We start from the raw sequence: 8,560 nt of genomic DNA on the forward strand, positions 1-8,560 counted from the left end.
TTATAAATAAAAAAGCCCCCCAAAACCCACTCTCCACTTGTGGTGTTAATGTTACTGCAGCACCAGAAGACTGAGACAGTTCAACATGGAGAATGACGTGACCTGGAGCAGCCGTTTGAGAATCTGCAGCATGGCTTCCAGTGGCAGCCTGGGAGGTGATGCTTTTAGGAATGGCAGAGAAAACTGCGCTGCAATCCCAAAGGTACGTGGTTCAAATCCAACAGGGGCTCCTCAGGAGAAGGATGGGCAATCTCTCCCCATGCGATTAGTTGCCTCTGAACACCCTCTAGAGGATCAGCTATGACAACACACAACAACAACAAGATAGCAATTTTATTTTGGGGCTCGCTTACGTAAAGAACTCTGGTGGCATAATTTGTAACATATCAGGCTTTTAACCAAAAGATTGAAAGTTCAAACTCACCAGCCACTCCACCAGAGACAGAGGGGCAGTATCTTTCCACAGAGATTTATAGACCCAGTGGGGGTTTGCCAGGAGTCAGGCTTGACTGTGGAGGTGACAGTGGGAAATGCCGGTATTCACACAAATCAAGTACTGAAAGTCATCCAAGTCCCACATCAGATGGCGATTCTGTGTAATTTTGAGTTGAATTGCATTGCATCTGACACTAGATTACAATCCTCAGACATTTACACATTTATTAACTCTGATATGACACTTTAATTTTTGTATTTGAGGTCATTTTTAAAAAAATACGGAACACTTCACGAATTTGCGTGTCACCCTTGTGCAGGGGCCATGCTAATCTTCTCTGTATAGTTCCAATTTTAGTATATGTGCTGTCAAAGCGAGCACAATTCTTTTTTTCACATCTCACATGTTTTTTCACAAGACATTAAACAGTTTCTGCTGCTGCTGTTGTTGTTAGGTGCCATCAAGTATGACTCATAGCGACCCTATAAACAACACATCTGAACCCTGTTCTATCCTGTGCCATCTTCATACTTCCCAACACACAGGAGCCTATTGCGGCGGTCACCATGTCATTCCACCTGGTCAGGGGTCTTCCTCTCCTTCACTGACCCTCCACCCTTCCTAGCATCATGTCCATCTCCAAGGAATAACCCCTTGTAGCAACATACTCAAAATATGTGAGGTGAAACTTCATCATCCTTACCTCCTAAGAGCACTCCAGCTGCGCCCTCTCTAAGACATATATTTGTTCTTTTGGCTGTCCATGGGATCTTCAGTGCTCCTCTCCAACAACACAGCTCAAAAGGTATCAATTCTTCTGTCATCATTATCCATTATCCAGCTCTCAGATGCATAGCAAAGATTGGAAAGACTATGGCCTGAATCAGACACACCTTAGTCCTCAAGCTGACATCATTACTCCTCAATAATTTGGCTAACTACCAATTTTATCAATACAGTGCATCTCCTTATTTCCTGACTGCTGGTACCAAGGTTGTTAATTGTGGATCCAAGCAAAATGAAGCTGTTGACATTTTCAATCTCCTCTCCATCCATCATGATATTGCCTATTGGTCCAGTAGTAAGAATCTTTACTTTCTAGACATTGAGATGCAATCTATACAGAAGGCTGCATTCCCAGATCTTCTGCAACAAGTGCTTCAAGTCTTCCTTACTTTCAACAAGCAAAAAATATTTTCTCTGATTGACATAGAGAAATCTCAGGAAGAACCACATGAACAGGAGCCAGTGGTAATGAAGGAGAAAGTGGAAGCTGCATAGAAGGCATTGGCAAAAATTAAAGTCTCATGAATCGATAGGATACCAGTTGACTTGTTTCTTTTTTTTTATTATTATTTTATTATTTTTGTGTGAGTGTACCATCAAATCAGATCTGACTGGTACAGGAGGAGATTGCCCCTCCTTCTCCAGCAGAGCATCTGGTGGATTCGAACCATGCGCCTCTGGGATTGTGGTTGCAGCTCCTTGCCACTAGGCCACCAGAGCTCCCCTCAGTTGACTTGTTTCAATTAGGAGATACAGTCCTGGGTGTGTTCGCCCGTCTATGCCAGGAAATTTGGAGGACAGATGTCTGGCCAACAGATTGGAAGAGGTCCAGAGGGAAGCTGTCCCCTGCATGTGTACAGTGATGGATGGGAAGCACTGAATAGTGTGTTTTACGTGGGAGCTCTGAGAAGCCCTGGGGAGGACCATTCCCAAGGGAGGGGCCGTGTGAGCGTGTGAAGGAGAGAGTAGAGGTCAGGCGACAAGCTTGCAGACAGCTTGTGTTTAGGGGATGGAGACAGAGCAGGGGCTGCCAAGAGGTTTATAAATAGCTGATGGAGACCACCTGTCCTGCAGCCGCATAGCCGCCTGGGTAGGAACAGTGGGTCGGAGAGGGAAGCAGGGAAGGAAAAGGATTGGCGCAGGGGCAGAATTCTCTCCTTCCTGCTTGACTCATGATGAAAGCACCTCATGCATTGTTCGTCAGTAGTGGCTCTCGCATTGCTTTGATGATGACCTCATTTCAGCAGAGCTTCCCAACTGAGACAGGCTAGAAAGAGAAGCCTTACAATCTGCTTCCAAAAATTAGCCAATGAGCTTTCTGCTTTAGGCTTGGAGGAGGCCTCGGTACAACTTTCTTCGGTCATCACACATCTGGGTTCATCTGACACCAGCCACCTCCGCCATGCTGCCCAAGTCCACCCCCAACGAGATTAAAGTAGTGTACCCGAGGTGTACCGATGGGGAAGTGGGTGCCACGTCCACTCTGGCCCCCAAGATCGGCTTTCTGGGTCTGTCTCCAAAAAAAGTCTGTGATGACACCGGTGACTAGAAGGGACTAAGGATTACAGTGAAACTGACCATTCAGAATAGACAGGCCCAGATTGAAGTGGTACCTTCTGCCTCCGCCCTGATCCTCAAAGCCCTACAGGAACCACCCAGAGACAGAAAGAAGCAGAAAAATATTAAGCACAGTGGAAATAGCACTTTTGATGCAACACCAGTCTTTAGCCAGAGAACTCTCTGGAACTATTAAAGAGATCTTGGGAACTGTCCAGTCTGCAATGTTGATGGCCGCCACCGTCATGATATCATAAAAGACACCAACAGTGGTGCTATGGAATTTCCAGCTAGCTAAGAACTACAATGAAAATATTTCAATATTTCAATAATTGTTAACAATAAAAAAAATAGCCAATGGGAAAAAAATCTATGGGTCACAGCAGCTTCATCTGCATCTGATCATGAGGACGGTACAGGACCGGGCGGGTGTTTTGGGCCGTTTTTCCTGGGGTGCAGGAGTTGGATCATCGTGGTGGCAGACAACAGGCAATGCCTCCAATGAGCCCACAGCATGAGTGTATGAGCAGACCAAGCAAGTGAGGGATTGGAGATATTAAATATACACCTTTAAATAACAGACAAGACGATCTGCACTTAATTACTAGCCTGTGTGTCACAGACACTAAGACAGCGTGTAAGAAATGACCATACACAGCAATGCTGAGTAGCAGTTAATGGAAAAAATGTTACTATTTAACTAGTTTTAAGCTGAGAGGGGGAAATCCTCCGGTAGCAGGCATGAGAGGACGTGCACTCTCAGCGTATTTGAAATGACTCGTGAAGCTTTGTTTCAAGATACTGACCTGCATGACTTTGGGTAAGAGCTCTGAAGCTGGTACTGAGAAGCGTGAAACGTGCATGGCCGGTGAGACTCAGGGACTTAGTGAGACAAATGCAAAGATACTCTAGGATTTCTCCCAGGGTTCCTCACACTGAAGTTTAGCTTGCAGAAGGTCAAAACCAACCCTCTACAGAAAATAATTAATAGAAATTGTATTAATAGAAACAATTAAGTTAAAACCTGAAAAAGACCTTAGCTTAAAATGTTTATAGAGGGTGGACATTAGGTAAGGAAGAACTGAAAAGGAATAGGTAGATTTGAAAAAAAGAGTATCAAGTAAAATTATACACATTGCAACAATGAATGACTGGAAACCCTACGTCTCTGTTAACTTTCATTAAAATTAATAAAAATTATTAAAAAAGAAAATTATACATAAGTCAAATAGTATTCTAGACATAGCCAAAGAGACAATCAACCAATTAAAAAAACAAAGCTGCATCAACAAATGAATGGATAGAGAAGCTCTGGTATACTCACACAATGGAATACTATGCTTCATTGAAAAATAAGAAACTCATGAAATATTATACAAAATGGGTGACCTGGAGAACATTACGCTGAGTGAAATATCTCAGTCACAAAAGGACATATATTGCACAGGGCCACTGTTGTAAAATGGGACTGACATCAGGGTTGAGGGAAGACTGAGAAAGATGAGATAAGTAATATATACTGAATTGAAACAGATGAGGAAGAGAACTATTTAAAAGGGACGTATGATTAGGTATTATTGTCATGACAGGAGTCCAGAATGAAGTGGACTTGGGGGGAGGAATTGTATAACCATGAAAGAATTTTTCTTTTACTTTTCTTGGGTTTTTTTTTAGTTTATTATTAATTTCGATGAAAATTTACAGAGACTTTGGATTTCCATTCATTCATTGTTGCACTTTTCTTCCCTCCCAAGCCTCCCCCCAATACACTATGCTGTTGGAAAAGTAAAAGAAAAATTCTTTCATTGTTTTACAATCCCTCCCCCCAGGTCCACTCCACTATACAGTCTTTTACTTTTCAAAGGAAAGAGATAATTGGGGGGAGGAGGTGAGCAGGGAGAAAAGTACAACAATGAATGAATGGAAATCCTAAGTATCTGTAAACTTTCATTAAAATTAATAAAAAAAATTTGTTTATAAGAAAAAAAAAGAAAGCAAAGCTGAAGACATTTTCCAGAATGCAGCATGTTCTTATATTCTGGCTCCTGGCAGTGACTCATGGTGACCCTAAAAACAACAGATCTGAACCTTGTCCCACCCTGCACCAACCTCACTGTCTCCCATATGTGACAGTCACTGTGTCAATCCACCTAGTTGAGGGTCTTCTTTTTCTCTGACCTTTTCCTGCATGACACATTTTCCCAAGTACTGGCCTTTCCCAACAACATGCCCAAAGTATGTGAGACAAAGGTTCACTGTCTTTGCCTCTGATAAGTACCCTGTCTACACTCCTTTAAAGACAGACTTATTTGTTCTTTAGGTCATCCATAGTAGTCCAGAAGTTCCACACTCTTTGCCAAAATCACCACTCAGAGATACTGGGTTTTCTTCTGCCATCCTTATTCATTGACCAACTTTCAGATGCATAAGAAGCAACTAAAAATACTACTACTTGGGTCAGGCACACCTTCATCTTTTAATGCACATTGTTGCTCTTTGGGACTTTGGAGCTGTCCTTGACAGCAGATTTTATTTTTTTTTACAGGATATTTTATTGATGCAACAGCACATCTATTGATTTCTTGACTGCTATTACCACAGGTGTTGACTGTGGATTTAAGTAAAATGAAATAATTGGCAACTTCAATCTTTTCTCCATCTATTATGATCTTGTCTATTGGTTCAGTGGTGAGCTTTTTTGTTTTCTTGATGTTGAAGTGTAACCAATATTGAAATCTGTAGTCTTTGATCTTTTGCAATAAGTACTTCAAGTCTTCTTCACTTCCTGCAAAATTGTGTCATCTGCATAATGCAGTTTGTTGATGAGTCTTCCCCCAGCTTCTCAAATTATTTGCTCAGCATACAGATTAAGTAGATATGAAGAAAGTATAGAACTGTGATGCACACTTTTCTTGGTTTTAAACTATCCAGTGCTTCTTTGTTTTATTTGGATAGCTGCTTCTGGCGTATGGACAGGTTCCACAAAAGCGCAATTAAGTATTCTGGGATTCCTGTTCTTCTCAATGTTAGCCATAATATATCATGATCCACACAGCCAATACCTGTGCATAGTCAGAAAAACACAAGTAAACATTTTTCTAGTATTCTGTTTTCAGCCAAGATCTATCTGATACTAGTCAGCAAAAATATTTCTTGTGCCATGACCTTTTCTGAATGCAAATTGAATTTGTAGAAGTTCTATGTTGAGGTACTATTTCAGCTGTTTTACGTGCATGTGGGATTAATGTTTGATAATTTCCATACTCTCGGATCACATTGTTTTTAAATGGGGACAAAATGGATCCGTTCCAGTCATTTGGCCAGGTGGCTGTCTTCCAAATTTCTTGGTATAATAGACTAGGAGCGCCTCCAAGGTGGACCAGTTTGTTGAAACATGCCAGCTGTATTCCATCAGTCCTGGGGCCTTATATTTTGCCAAATGCCTTCAGTGCATCTTAAACAACTTCTTTCATCATCATGGGTTCTTGATCATACGCTACTTCGTAAAATAGTTCAGTGTCAGTCAGTTCTTTTTGGTACAATAACTGTGTATTCCTTCCATCATCTTTGAATGTTTCTTGCATCATTCAAGATTTTGCCTATAAAATCCTTCCATATTGCATCTTGAGATTTGAATTTGTTTTCAGTTCTTTTAGGTGGTTTTTTAAAATTTTTTATAGTTCTTTTAGTTTTATAATTGTTCTTCACTTTTGGTTTTTTAATTGCAGCTCTTTGCATGCACATTTTGTTCAAGTCTTTGCTTTATCTCCTCAAGCTGCCTTTTGAAATATCTGTTTATCTCTTTTACTTCAGCATTCCTTCTCTTTGTCTTGGCCTCTCAATGTTCTAGTGCAATTTCCAGTCTCTGCTGACATTATTTTTGGTCTTTTCTTTCCTGCCTTTTTTTTTTTAAGATTTTATTTATTTATTTTCTCTTTTTGTGCTGTTGAGCCAGATTAAACTGGCACAGGAGGAAGTTGCCCCTCCTTCTCCAGTGGAACCTCTGGTGGATTCGAACTGCATGCCTTTGGGATTGTAGTACAGCTTCTTGCCACTAGGCCACCAGAGCGCCTCTTTCCCGTTTTAGGAATGACCTTTTGCTTTGTTGGTGGATAATGCTTTGCAATCACTTGTTATGCATCAGAGAGTTGGACAAAGGGAGGATAGAAGGAGAATTGACACCTTTGAGCTGTGGTGCCAGAGAAGAGTATTGAATTTTCCATGGACTGCCAAGAAAACAAACAGATTCATCCTGGAGAGGGTTAAACCAGGCTACTCCTTGGAGGCAAGGATTCTGAGGCTTCATCTACTTTGGACATGTTGTAGGAGAGACAGGTCCTTGGAGAGGGACATCATACTTGGGAGGGTGGAGGGACAGCGCAGGAGGGGAAGACCCTCTATGAGATGGATTGATTCGGTGACTGGGGTAATCGGGATGGGTGTGTCAGAGACAGTGCGATTGGCACAGGACAGAGCAGGGTTTAGGGCTGTTGTACATAGGGTCGCTATGAGTCACAAACGACTCGACGGCGCATAACAACGTTTCTGATGCCATTTAAAACTCATCTTGTCTTTGATAGTGGTAATTTATATATCAAATCTTTTCTTCTTTTTTTTTTAATCTGGGCAAGCAGACTTTTAAAATAATGTTTTATTTGAGTGAAAGTGTACAAGTCTCATTGATTTTTTCCCCCCAGTCAGTCATTCATAGGTGTTAATTACCATTGGTCAAATTCATTCTTGAGATGGTTTTTTAACTCAGGTGTGATACACTCAAGGTCATATTTTGGGTTTACATAGGATACTCAGTTTTATGAAATAGATTTCATTTTTCTAAGAAAAGAGAGAGTTAAGAAATGATAGAATTTGGGAGGCAAAGATATAGAACAAGATAGTGCAATAAACTAAGAATTGCAGAAGGAACAAATAAAAAATGTGAGGGGAAACTCAGGTCTGGGAGAACTAAATATAAATATATTGAATATCTTTAAAATTAAAAGTATTAACTGGAGCTGATTAAATAAAGTAAGGTGAACAAAAGCATTCTGAAATTAATACCACTATTTATAATATAATGCTTGTATCATGTCAGGCACTATTCTAAGCATTTTGCATACATTAGCTGATTTTCTAGCTAACTAGAAAAGAAAAGAACTGTGTTGGGGAATATTTCTACCACTTTAACAACAACAAAAACAAAATCATATTATAAAAGTGACGGAAGGAAATTGGCATTAAAATGTCCTAAGTTCCTTATATAATCTGAGAAAAGCCTAAAAGTATTCAATGTTTTTCAGTATGGTCAGTTTCGTGTGTATAAAGAAGGTTAACTTGAGCTCTCTTGTATTTCTTAGTGATGAATTTGTTGCTGAGAAGTGGCTTCAAGTTGACACCCACGACTCATAGCAGCCCCGTGTACGACAGATCTGAACCGTGTCCTAGTCTTCACGCCTTCCTGCCCTGTCCTCATGACCTCCAACATGCACAAGTCCGTTTTTACAGTCTGGTGATTGCTGGCTGTTGTTGTTGTGCCATCGAGTCAGAATCAACTCGTCACTGACCCTCCAGAGAGTATTCAGAGACTCTATAACACAAGGAAGGAAATGTCCATTTTTCTCCCTTGGAGCTGCTGGTGGATTTGAACCGTGTGTCTTAGGACTGGCAGTTTGGCTCCTTACCACGAGGCTCCTGAAGCTTCCTTGTGATGACTACTCCCCTTCTTTTCAGCTCTCTGCCATCTTGATGTGACACTTGGAAGTGTAGTATCTCCGAGCCTTCCCG

The 8,560-nt window shown here is 41.0% G+C and overlaps 1 pseudogene; it reads left to right on the plus strand.

Moving 5' to 3' along the window:
• The first annotated feature begins 2,294 nt into the window (after positions 1–2,294).
• On the plus strand, positions 2,295–3,077 carry LOC102847091 (annotated as a pseudogene).
• The last annotated feature ends 5,483 nt before the right edge of the window (positions 3,078–8,560 follow it).

The sequence above is a fragment of the Elephantulus edwardii genome, unplaced genomic scaffold (assembly GCF_000299155.1).
Source record: "Elephantulus edwardii isolate Elephantulus edwardi_28Jun2011 unplaced genomic scaffold, EleEdw1.0 scaffold00127, whole genome shotgun sequence".
Classification (NCBI taxonomy): Eukaryota; Metazoa; Chordata; class Mammalia; order Macroscelidea; family Macroscelididae; genus Elephantulus; species Elephantulus edwardii.